This window comes from Ictalurus furcatus, chromosome 8 (genome assembly GCF_023375685.1).
Source record: "Ictalurus furcatus strain D&B chromosome 8, Billie_1.0, whole genome shotgun sequence".
NCBI lineage: Eukaryota > Metazoa > Chordata > Actinopteri > Siluriformes > Ictaluridae > Ictalurus > Ictalurus furcatus.
In genome coordinates this window covers 14,909,598-14,922,801 of record NC_071262.1, presented here as the reverse complement: position 1 = coordinate 14,922,801, position 13,204 = coordinate 14,909,598, and the positions used below count along the sequence as shown (strand labels likewise).

Sequence of the window (13,204 nt, the reverse complement as noted above, 5' to 3'; positions counted from 1 at the left end):
TTCTGCTTTGCATAGTAAAGCCTTAACTTGCATCTGTGGATGCAGAGGCGAATGGTGTTGACTGAAAGATTTACCAAAGTATTCCCGAGCCCATTTCAAGATATCCATTACAGACTCGTGACGGTTTTTAAGACAGTGACGTCTGAGTGATCAGAGATCATGCGCATTCAGAAGTGATCTTCGGCCTTGACCTTTATGTACCAACATTTATCTGGATTCCCTGAATCTTTTCATTATATTGTGCACTGTAGATGGTGAAATGCCCCAAATCCTACCAGTTTGTCTCTGTGGAATGTTCTTCTCAAAGTGTTGGATTATTCGTTGACATATCTGTTGGCAGATTGGCGAGCCTCGTCCCATCCTTGCTCTTGAAGGATTAGGCCTTTTTTGGAGACTGTCCCAAATTTTTTGGAACCTGTTGCATGCATCAATTTCAAAATAAATGTTTACCTTCAAAAAACTATGCAGTTGATTAGGTAAAACATCAAATATCTTGAAAACGTCTTTATACATTTTTTGTTTAATTACAAGTTAAAGTACATTTACAAATCACTCCTCTTTGTTTTTATTAGCATTTTCTATACTGTCCCAACTTTTTCGGAATTGGGGTTTTATATGAAATACATGCATTTTTGGAGATTATAAAAATAACACACACACACACACACACACACACACACACACACACACATTGGCTTATGGCTTGTACTGTAGCTAAATAATGCTATGGCTACACGGTAACCCCTTTTTTTTCTTTTTCTGTTGTTTTGCTTAAAACAGTTAAGTTTCTCCACAATAAAAAAAATGCTATGTATTCTCATCATTATGGAGAAATTAGGTACTTGCAAATACCTACATGCATGCCCAGTAGACCTTTTATGACCCATACCTGCCAACAGTTATACAGAGAAACAATCTAGCACCTGCTTGAATCAATTAAAATGAAATTACAGACAAACACCCAATGCTAAATAAAACGTGCCAAATGCCAACTTCACAGCCCATGCAGATAATATAACCTGTACTTTTTTGTACTTATTGCTTCAGCAACCTTTTTCCATTCTCTGCTCCAGTGGCGCCTGGTGATTTTTAAACTAGGGGCAGCACAGGTGTCTGTTTTTGACATATACTGTATGTGCGTGTGCATTCTATTTGATCTGTTTCATGTGTTGCTCTGGCCTCCTGTTTAATTCTCAGTATTTCCTCATAAGTAAAAGCATCAGAAGACCTTTCGAAAATCAGGTCGACAAAATTGTCTGCCCGTTAAGCTGCTAATTAACTAACTCAATTTTACAGAAGAAGGCAGCTAGCTATCTAGACCTATAAATGAACAAAACACATCAAATAATCAAACACAACTTTATCCTCTTGATTTACAATATTTACCAATTACAATGATAAAATAACAGAATATGGATCAGGTTACTGAGCACTACAGCACTCGAGTCTGACTGGTGCTGAAATATTTAACCTTGCATTAAATGAACTAACAGCACGTTGAAGTTGCAGTGAGGTATTTTATCATTTGATTTGCTAAATTATTGAATTTCACCAAAAGTGATGAATAATATAGATACATTTGTACATTTAATGTACAGGGTGTCCCAAAGGTCTCCATACATAGGGGACTATGTATTCCAGCACCACATCGGTTGTGCCTTCTTCAGTGGATGTTCGTGGACGTCCACTTCTCGGTTGATCTGCAACTCTTCCAGTCTTTTTGAATTTGTTAATAAGTTTGGCAGCAGTATCGTGTGTGTGATGTGCTTGACATGTTTCCTGATAAATTCCATCGCAACCTTGCGACAGCTTCCTGATCCAACCATGAGAATGATTTCAATACGTTCTTCATCTGTCAAAGTCATTTTTAAAGTCTATCTGAAATATATATATATATATATATATATATATATATATATATATATATATATATATATATATATATATAAACAAAGTATGAAAAAGACATTTTGCTATTAAGAGTTAATTTCCTCTGTGTATGGAGACTTTTGGGACACCCTGTACAAACATTTCATTTGAACATAATGAAATTTTAGGGGAGGCCAGGCATCTCATGTAGTATTAAATTAATTGCCTCTGCTCTGCTTTTCATTTCTATTTAGCTATTTTTAAGCTTTGGAATTGATGACAAACTTACCATTATGTAAAATAACCAATTAGGGCTGTGCTTTGTGATGTTAAAATACTATTAACCTTAACTATTAACCATTAACATATACACTTTTTATATTTATTAGACTGTATGTTTGGATTATCCTACTATATAGGATATTCTTGTCCTAGGTGAATCCTATAAGCATGTATCAGAACTAATCATGATTGTGTGTTGTGTGAGTCTGAAAGTGCACTGTATGCCTGTTTTGCTCTTGTTAATATGCTGCACTCGTCGAAGACATATAGAAGTATATGTCTAATTTGCACCCATACACAATTAGATATGCTTAGCCCATTCAGAATTACACAGGTTTCATAATGCTCTATCAACACTCCTGTGTGTAACCCACAGGCATACAGTGCACTCTCACACTGTCATACACGTTTAATCATGATTAGTCCTAACACCTACCAATAGGATAAAGCTATTAAACCCACAAGAAAAGAATATTCTAAATAGTGCGACCAGAACAATATAGTATAATAAATATAATAACTATATTTATACCTGAACTCTAAAATCTTAGTGGTTAGCATGTTCGCCTCACACCACCAGGGTTGGGGGTTTGATTCCCGCCACTTCCCTGTGTGTGCGGAGTTTACATGTTCTCCCCGTGCTGCTCCGGGTACTCTGGTTTCCTCCCCCAGTCCAAAGACATGCTACTGTGAATGTGTATGCGATTGTGCCCTGCGATGACATGGATGGATTAGCACACTGTTCAGGGTGTACCCCGCCTTGTGCCCCATGCTCCCTGGGATAGGCTCCAGGTTCCCCGTGACCCTAAAGGATATAAGATGGATGGATGGAGCACACTGATAGCATTAATGCACTCATACTTTATTGTTTCTATTGTAACAACTAATTCAGAGAGACTTGTATGATACTCCAGATAATCTAATAATAATTTAATGGATAAAAAAGTGATTAACACAGAAAAATTTATAATCATTGATATGGTGAAATTTTCTGTAATGAGATATTTATTTAATATTATTGGAATTAATTGTCAGCACTTTGTAACAGTCAGTACGTTTTCAAGTTTTCCACCACAGGAAGTCTTCAGAACAGAGGACTTTGTTTTCTGAGGTTTTTTAGTAACATGACAAGCTGTGTTTTTTTTTTTTTTCCTTATAAGTATTTTTTTTAACTTCAAGAGAAAGAGAGAAAAGAGGTTGGTGACAGAATAATCTTTATAAACTTTGGGGTGGTAACAGTAACAGCGTGCCCCATCAATTTCTATTCCTTACACATTAGACTCTCTGCTAACATTCATTTCATCCCATTCTTTTACATATGGGAGTCAGTAAATATAAACATGGTCACATAAACTATTTTACCTGAGCAGTAATAGTTCTATATTAATATAACTGATTAATAAAACCGTTTTCTAGCTTGTTCTTAACTCACTCAACCTTACCTCAACCAAAACATAAGATGTTTCCAAGCCAGTATGAGCCTTCCTTGTAGCCATAACTACTGTCAGAGCTCTTATACGAATTTAATCAACATCTTCTAACATCAGATTCAACAGTGTACAACAGTGCTGTGGTTTAAAAATAAATAAATAAATAAACATGCGTCCTTTTAGACATCAGGCAGCGATATCTTTCTACCTTGCATGAAAACTGCTAACTTAGGAAGCTTCGTTATTTGGAGTGTAGCTTCCTACCCGCTTGCAATCCTGGCAGGACAAATGATGGTCGAACAGGAGTCCAAAATTATCTGGAAAGGCCCGGCTTGGCTGCAGGTTTTCATTTCAAGAGCTACACCTGATTCCCTTTGTTTCATTATTTCACCTTGATCTTCAAATAATTATTAGGTGTGTATCCTGTTTGACTGGTTGAAAACCTGCAGCCACAGCAGTTCTTTTTGGATTAGATGGTCCAGATTTCTGCTGGACAAATACCCATATTACAAAGAATTCATCTAATTAATGATTACAGAAATACTCAGGACCGTTTCTTTTTATAAGCAGTATAAGCGATTGCTTAGAGCCTCCAGACCACCAGTGGGCTTCATAATTTTTAAATAGATATGCAAAACAGCAATTAATTGGCAAAAAGCTTTACATATCATGCTCCCTTGTATTGTGAAAAGAATAGAAACTGCAGTTTATGTAACTAACTTAGGTGACAAAGATCAGAACAGCACAAAGAAGCAGTGATCATGAAGGGTTTAGTCCTGATTAATTGGATTTAGTTAGTTGTCCCCTTTCTTGCTTCTGTTTTGTTGAAGTAATTGAAATGGAAAAATTTAGTGACTAATCAGCCAGTTAGTATCTCGAGGAAGAACTGTTAGGCTAACACATTAAGTTGCTAGAATGTTACTACTAGCCATGGCATTTTATTTATTGACTTTTTATTTAGTTTATTTGCATAATTTTGCTTGTTTAGATATTTAATTCCTAATTATTTTCCTTCGTGTGTATAGTGTTGGTGAGGGGCCCTGCAATAATAATAATAATAAACTTTATTTTATAAAGCACCTTTAAAAGCAGCTTCTCAAAGCGCTGTACACAAAATAAGCAATACACAGAAAAATAAATCATAAAAGTTAATAAGAACAACAACAACTTTAATAATAATAATAAAATAATAATATTAATAAAAGAAGACATCAGCAGTCAAATGCAAGTTTAATAAAGTGTGTCTTAAGTAGAGCTTTAAAAATGCCAAAAGTCTGAGCTTCCTGAGTTCAGGAGGAAGACAGTTCCAAAGTGAAGGAGCATAGACAGAAAAAGCCCTGTCACCTATAGATTTTAGGCGGGTTTGTGGAACAGTTAACAAATTGCACTGTGAGGAGCGCAGGGATTAATAAACCAGATAAGTAATGTGGAGCCAAGCCATGTAGTGCCTTGTATGTCAACATCATGATCTTAAAATCGACACGGAACCTGACCGGGAGTCAGTGTAAGGACTCCATAACAGGAGTAATATGTTCACATTTCCTGGTTCCTGTCAGGATCCTGGCGGCAGAGTTTTGAACATATTGCAATTTGTTGATTGTGGATTTAGAAACTCCGGCTAAAACGACGTTACAGTAATCCAGCCGAGTGACAACAAATGAGTTAATCAGCTTTTCATCCACAGAGAAGTTTAGCATTGGGTGCACTCTAGCTATATTTCTGAGGTGAAAAAAGGATGCCTTCACAGTGCTCTGAACAAAAGAATCAAATGTGAGGCTGGTATAAAAAAATTACTCCAAGGTTCCTCATTTTACTTTGGGTCTCTAGAACAGAGCCATCAACAAACAAAGACAGTGGACCAGCTTTGCGAATTTGATGACGGGAGCCTATAAGCATAACTTCGGTTTTCATGCTGTTCAGGGACAGAAAATTATTATTCATCCATGTTTTTATCTCAGAAATACAGTCACAAAGAAAACGAACATCAAGGTTTTCACCAGATTTTGAGTGAATGTAGATTTGGGTATCGTCAGCATAAAAGTGATAATAGAGGCTGAGCGATCGCAGCAGATGCCCAAGTGGAGATAGATAGATATTGAAAAGTAAAGAGCCTAAAACTGAACCGTGAGGAACACCAGTGAGCACAGAGCTAGTGTCAGACCTGTGTCAGACCCATAGAAATAAACTGGTAACGGTCAGTAAAATAGGATTTAAACCAGTTTAAATCTGTCCCAGACACACCAAAAACACTTTCATGGCAGGTAAGTAAAGGACCATGATCCACAGTATCGAAAGCAGCTCTAAGATCAAGAAGAATAAGAATGGATGTAGCGCCAGAATCAGAGGCCATCAACAAGTCATTGGTAACTTTGACCAACGCCGTTTCGGTACTGTGAAGTTTTCGAAAACCTGACTGAAGGGGTTCGAAGAGGTTATTAATTGTAAGATGCTTACATAGTTGAGAGGCAACAACATGCTCAAGTATTTTTGCCAAAAACGGAAGATTTGAAATGGGACGAAAATTGTTAAAATCCTCCACGAAAACATTCTCTGAATACTGCAAGTGTTGTGCACATAGTTGTACCCAATGCATATGATGTGTGACATTACAAAGACGAAAATCTGAAGCATTGGACAAAGCTTAAATTAACCTTTTTTTTGGGGGGGGGGGATAAAAAGGACCTTGTTAACAATACTTTATTGTATACCAGGAAATATAGGACATTAGATCACCTAATCCTGTTATATTTTAACACATACAGCAGAGACACTTTTAATAGAACTAATGGAATCCTTATAGCCCCTGTACCTTATTGTAACACCAGAATAATATCATTTAAAATACTATTAATATAAATCCTTAAACTGTATATTGCTAAATCCTATGAACTGAAAAGTCTCTCATTAGTAAAGTGGTGGAAAGCTGAAATGTAGCCACTCTGTAAGCTGGCTGTCTTTGCCATGTGAGGATTTACAATTATTCACAGAGTTTAAAAAGAAAATAGGGCTATACCTAAATCTTGAATCCTACTCTGATCCATAACCCAATAGGTGCAGATAACAACAATGTACTCTTCTCCCAGCTGTCTCCAGGTAAATCCAACACAGAGAAAGTACTCAGTTGATCTCATCCTGCATTATTCACCAGTTACCTGCTAACAGCACAAGCTGCAAATCCTGCTGTTTCACTCCAGATTCACTATCCAATACAAGATGCAACCTTTTGCACAAGGTCATGGGAATCTAAGTGATATTGCTAGAAATATTAGTTTGCATTTTAGCAGAACTAAGAACTACAGTATTTTAAGCATGTGCAGAGGATATATAATATTCACTGAGAGTATACTAAAGGAAAAAACATTCAATTAAGTTAGAGAAATCATTATACAATTTATATGCCTGTATACTATTTTAAAAATCCTTAAAATCTTAAATATATGAATGTCTGTTAACTATCTTAAACATAGTACCTGCTCATTTAGAGTTGATTTCTACGGACTGACATAATAACCCACAACTCGATGGTAACAATGGGCCTAATTTTTCAAACTGGATACGAATAGATATATTTGTAAATTGTTCATATGAATGGTTACACAAGAAATTTGGTATGCATGAATATTCCCTTAAATTTGGAAACATTCACATCCTACTCCTGCTCCTGAGTGTGTGTAAATTTACGGATAAGAATACTAACTAATGTAAACCACAGCTTCAAATCATCGACTTCAAATCATATAATTTGAATGGATTACTACACTTTTATATATGGAATATAGTGGACAGGTAAAATTGCTTATTTTATTACATTTACAGCATTTAGCAGATGCCCTTATCTAGAGCAACTTATAGAAATACGTTTCTATCAAAGACACATTCTCATGCCAGTTCACTAGGTCAGGGACTGAGAGTACCATAAAGAACATTTTATAAAACCCAGTTGTTTTATATTATTGGCTTTAATTAAACAATATGAAAAATAAACCATATGAGGCAACATAAACCCCTAAATAAAGACAGATAAAACAAATTATTCACTTATGACAAACGAAATGGCACCATATAAATGGAGGACAGGTCGTTCTGTCTGTGTATGGCCATAATCTGTAAACAAATGCCTCAGCTGTTATTATTAATAATAATAATAAGCTCACTTAATATTATTACTATTATTATTACATATTCTTACGTATTTTATTGGCATAGAAGTGAGTCAACATAATGTCCACTTCTGCCTTTCAGTCTTTACCCTGATCATTCTTTTGAATGCTCATAACCTGACTAACATTTATGGAGTTTTGTAGGTGTCACTACATACAAATGAGCTGTATTGGGTAATGTGTGTTGCACTTTACAGCTGATATGCACGCGACTACAAAAATTGGACTTTCCCAAAGTTTTGTAAATCTGGCAGAAAATGTACTAAAATGTTCTAAACTTTACTGAAAGAAAGAAAGAAAAAAAAATAACAAAAAAGACTGTTCCTTTTCTGGCTCTGATTTATGAGGTAATTTGATCAATCCCAACTATATTGTGTAGGCATCTTGCAGGGAATTTTCAGAGAATAGTTGTGTAAATGATGTCATGAAATGTAGGGAAGGAAACAAATGAGGGCTCTGGTGAGTTCAGGTCTTAAATAAATGTATATGTATTTACACATCAAGGATAAATAATATATTTTTTATAAACTGTTCAAAATACAATGTGAACACAAAATAAAATAATGTAGAGAAATTAGAGAAATTAGACTTAAGTGAAAGTATAGATCATGTGTCAAAATCTTACTCGGTGAAATTTTTTTTTTTTTAAATGCTACTTTTAAATAAGTACTTTAAGTACTCAAATATTAAAAAGTTAAAAGGAAATGTTTTAACTGTCATGAGAAAACTAACTGCATTAGATATCTTATAATGATAGAATATTATTTGATCTGAAAACATAATTCAGTCTCTCTAAGTTTGAAATATTTACCATTAGCTAGAATTTAACTTGCTGCCTAGCCAATTATTTTAGTTAATGGAATCAGTGCTAGTCTAACCTAGCATTAGCAAAGAATACAGGCTAACATAGTTAAGTATAGCCAGTTAATGTTAGCAAATTAGCAATTAATTGCTTCCTCCATCATATTGTAACATTTTACTGAGGTAATGCCAGGGTGGCTAGTCCAGTGCCTTCAAGCACACTCGGACAGCTAGAGCACTAACTACATTGTGTCGCATGAGAAGGTCATGGGCAAATTAGCAATATTCTTGATAGGTTTTTTTTCTACATAAAAAAAAAAAAAATATTGGATACTAAACTGAGCCACTGGACTGATGTGCAGTCATGGACTGGATGAGCACACAAGAAACCTTTAAGACTACAAGTATCTCATTTCAATAATACTCAGGCAACCTATATAAAAATAATACTAAACTATAGTAACAAAGTACAATCACTCAAGTATTTTCCAGTCCTGTTCCTAATTAAATATATAAAGAAAACCTTTTCACAGGCTGCCTTTAAATGCTGTTGGCTCTGCCTGTGCAAACATGTAACGGATATCAATTATTAACAGTTTACTTTGGTAATATTAAGTAATAACTTATAATATTGAAAAAAATTAATAACATTTTGGTTTTAGTGTCTTTAAACAGTGGAAACAGGCTTACAAAATGTTAATTATTAATTTGCACACACAGTCATTCCCAATGTGACTTTGAGGCTGCATTAGATCATACTGCTAGCGCTAAATTCATTAATCTCTGCATAGACATCACCCTGTGTTCTGTTCTCTTAGAGACGGATGTTACGTGTTCCTCCATTAGACCGTGTTAGTAAACTTGCTTGTATATTTTTTTTAACTTTTGCCGTTATCAAGTTTGCTTGTGTTTCAATTAGGACCACCACTGAAATATGATTTCTAGCATTCAAATAGATTTTTTAATTAAATCTGCTCACACCATTTTTTGGCCATTCTCTTTGGCTTTTTGCACAATATAAAAAAAAAAAATGCATATAACAAAATTCTGATATACTGTGTGATATACCAGTTGTATGCTATACAAGAGTATACAACGTATAGCATCTGAGGCACAAAATGGCTGTGTATGTTGTCGGTGTAGTGTCCCAGTTGTCCGGTGGGGCGCAGTGACATGATCGATGTTGAGCAGACTGAGCGGTAGCAGCAGGGTTGAAACACTATCACCACCTCTCTTAATGAAGCTCGCTGGCAGAGGTGAGCCACAGCTGGGCTCAAGCTTTCCATCGCATCTTGCAGGGGTCATCATTCAGACTGGTTGTTGCAGCCCAGTGCTGTTACAAGTGCTACTCAACCCCTTTTGTCTCATGCTGCCTCACAGAGTAGACACAGGATTCCCCCTGCTGGACAGACACTAGTGGAGTAAAAGCATCTCCATTTGGAGAAGGAAGTTTAATCTAGTGGGAACAGCTTACAAGAGGTTTTTAGATAAGCAAAGCCTTGTTCTGCAGTGCACAAAGTGTATCTCTAAAGTGGTATTTAATATAGGATGCAACCTATGCATACAAATACACAAACCTATACATTTTAATTGAATTTAATCCCAAAGATAAGTTGTGTTTACTGTATTCCAATCTAGACTTTTTGTGGCTCATGGCCACAAAAAGTACAATTTGCAGTAAAATAACCCCCAAACAGATTTCTGCAGAAGTATAATTTTAGCACACATTCTGGTGTAACCATCAGGCTCAGACTATCGGAACGATGAGCTCTGTAGTCACACAAGGGACACGACAGGGTACATGAGATTTTCAGTCGTCCCCAGCTGCTCCACATTATGCTCATCCAGAGCATTACTAACTATCTGAAAGGCTTTTGACTGAAGGCGAAGCCTTTGCCTTGTTAAGTGAGGATTAGGGAGTATCATACTGATGGTGATCAATCAACTTGTTAGTGTTGATTGCTGCTCAGATGGAGCACTCAATCAGAATAGTCTCCTTTCCTCTATCCCAGGCTCGGCTATTTACCCGCGCTGAGCACAGATACAGATGAGGAGGATTTAAGTACAGTTAATAAGAACGGAGAGATCACTAAGCCACTGTTTTGGGTTGCACTGTCCTCGGGTGGGGTGCAGTGTAGTATGTAGAAGTTTGTGACTTGTGGCCACTTGAATGGACAGTAAAATGAGACTGGTTATGATCAGTACAGTGCAATTAGCTGAAGTGTGTTGTGTGTGCTGAAGGGATGAATAAGTGGTGGCACATTACATGATTGAGTGAGATTGATTTGCGCAGTGAGACAGCCTGTAAAAACTCTTGGCGTGCAAGAACCCATTAGGTTCCTGTTTGTTTGGATGTTTTGTTTCTTTCCAGCATAATTGAAATAATTAATTTGAGTTATCGCTTCAAATGGAATTCAAACCAAAAATAATATCTAATTTTGGAAACATATATTCACAACAGAATCATAATTGTTATGTATATTTGCATAATACATGCCTATTTTATTCCATTTCATTTGTAGTAAAATGCAGTGTAATCATATGCAGAAGCGCATAATAATAATCGATAGAAAACTCAGAGGTTGGGGACGTTATGTAAATCTAATATATTGCAATGGAACACAGGCTGAGAGTGCAGATTTATTATGCATAGTCCCGGTCTTCATATTGTTCACTAAACAAGCTTTCCTAGGAGGTTCATGGCATGCAAAAAATATTAAAGCGCATATGCGATAAAAGCTTTGACTGACTGTCACATAGTCGGATGTTTAATATGTGATATTAATCACACGAGCTCAGGCGAGACTATAGATGCCTCACTCCCAAGCAAAAAGATGGATGGTGGCTGAAAGACCCAAGAGGTACATGGCACCAGATGCTCGTGCCTCTGAAATGCAGAAGTGAGCTGCATTCTAATGGCCAGTGACGTAATTGTATTTTAAAAGGAGCTTTTAATGATGCATATTGCTTTTTCGCCCTGTTGTTTTTATCGTATTGTCTGCCAGCGAGGTTGGGAAGAAGCCTGGCATGTTGCAGTGTTTGGTAATGGCACCATTTTAATTATGGAGGGAGCTAATGAATCCAGCAGAACCGCGAAGGACAAAGCACGGGAGTGATGCAGCACCGCAGCCCTGCTCCTCTTTACAGCACCATGTCACGTCTCCACGCCACCACATTAATCATATGGCAGCAGGAATAAAGTGGAGCATCTGTAATGGGTACAAATGGTGCGGCGCTCAAGGACAATGCAAGGTCGTAGCACCCGGCATCACAGAGAAACCTGTGCACCAAGCTGGAGGGCAAAGGAAATGTAAACACACACACACACACACACACACACAAGTACATCTGAGTATGTTCTTCCATTTCCCCCTACACGCATTAAAGAATAGAAATGGAATAAAAAGAAGGCAAGGACAAAAAGAGGGTGAAGCGGCTAAAAATGGAGCCATGGAGAGAAAAAAAAGAACGCGTCTGGTCGCTCACTAAGGCGAAGCAGACTTACTGTATCTCAGTTCTCAGTGTTACATGTTTACATCTGGGCACCAAGCTTCGCACAAAGATAAGTACCCTGCTTTGCATTAACAATTTGTGCTTTAGCAAGTAGTGAAACATCAATGCGTACCGAAATGTAATTAATCTTGGCACTTGCTTTGGGTTTGCATATATTAAGCATCTGCTCAGTCTCGAATAAGCGTGTGCAAACGTACTGTAGTTGTTTCATTAATTCACCTATTAAAAAAATGATGCCTTAATTCACACCCCTTGCTCTTACAGACCTGTTATGTCAATAATTAATTCCCATGAACACACCTAGTCTGAAAAAAGCCTCACAATGTGGCAGGGATGGCATAAGTTCAACCAAATAGGATTAATCCAGTCAATAACAGGACAGTATTTATGCTGTGTATGGATCAGTAACATTCATTTTAAAGGCTTTTTGAACATTAATACAAGGTGTTACAAATTATTATGCAAGTGACATATCAGTAGGATTTCAGTAAAATAAACATTTAGGTTTTAGTTTTTCAAAGAAAATGTTTGTATTATTTCTCATATCTTTTTAGATAACTGGTGTCAATCTCAGACAGGTTTGTTAATTAGTTTGCCAGGTGAGCTTAGTAAAAGGGAAAACTACTTAAAGAGGTTGTTCCACATTATTAAGCAAGTGACAGTTCTCATGCAATATGAGGAGGAAGAAAGATCTTTCTGAAGATGAAAAGCGTGAAATAGTGCAGGGTCTTGCAGAAGGCATGAAAACAACTGATATTTCGTGAAAACTGAATAGAAATCATCGAACTGTCAAAAGATTTGTGAGTGATTGAGAGCACAGAGCAATTCAGTCAGATAAAGGCTTATTAACGAAAGTTTCTGTCAGAGAAATTAATGGTATTTAAAAGGCAGCTATAAAAAAAAGCCATTGTTGAGCAGCAAACAGGTATTTGAAGCTGCTGGTGTCTCTGGAGTCCCAAAAACTGCTCGATGCAAAATCCTCCAGAGGGTGGAAGTTGTGCATAAAGCTGCATTTCGGCCACCCCTAACCAAAGCTCAAGAAGAGAAACGTTTGCAGTGGACTTGGAAATATATAAAGACTAATTTTGAAACAGTTTTATTCAGTGACGAATGCCGTGCTACACTGGATGGTCCAGATGGATGGAGTTC

General features: G+C 36.6%; 1 protein-coding gene across 1 annotated transcript in view; it reads left to right on the top strand.

The window, feature by feature from the left end:
- glra1 (glycine receptor, alpha 1) overlaps window positions 1–13,204 on the top strand; it is a 52,960-nt gene that overhangs the window by 36,613 nt on the left and 3,143 nt on the right. The gene's annotated exons all lie outside the window — the stretch shown is intronic.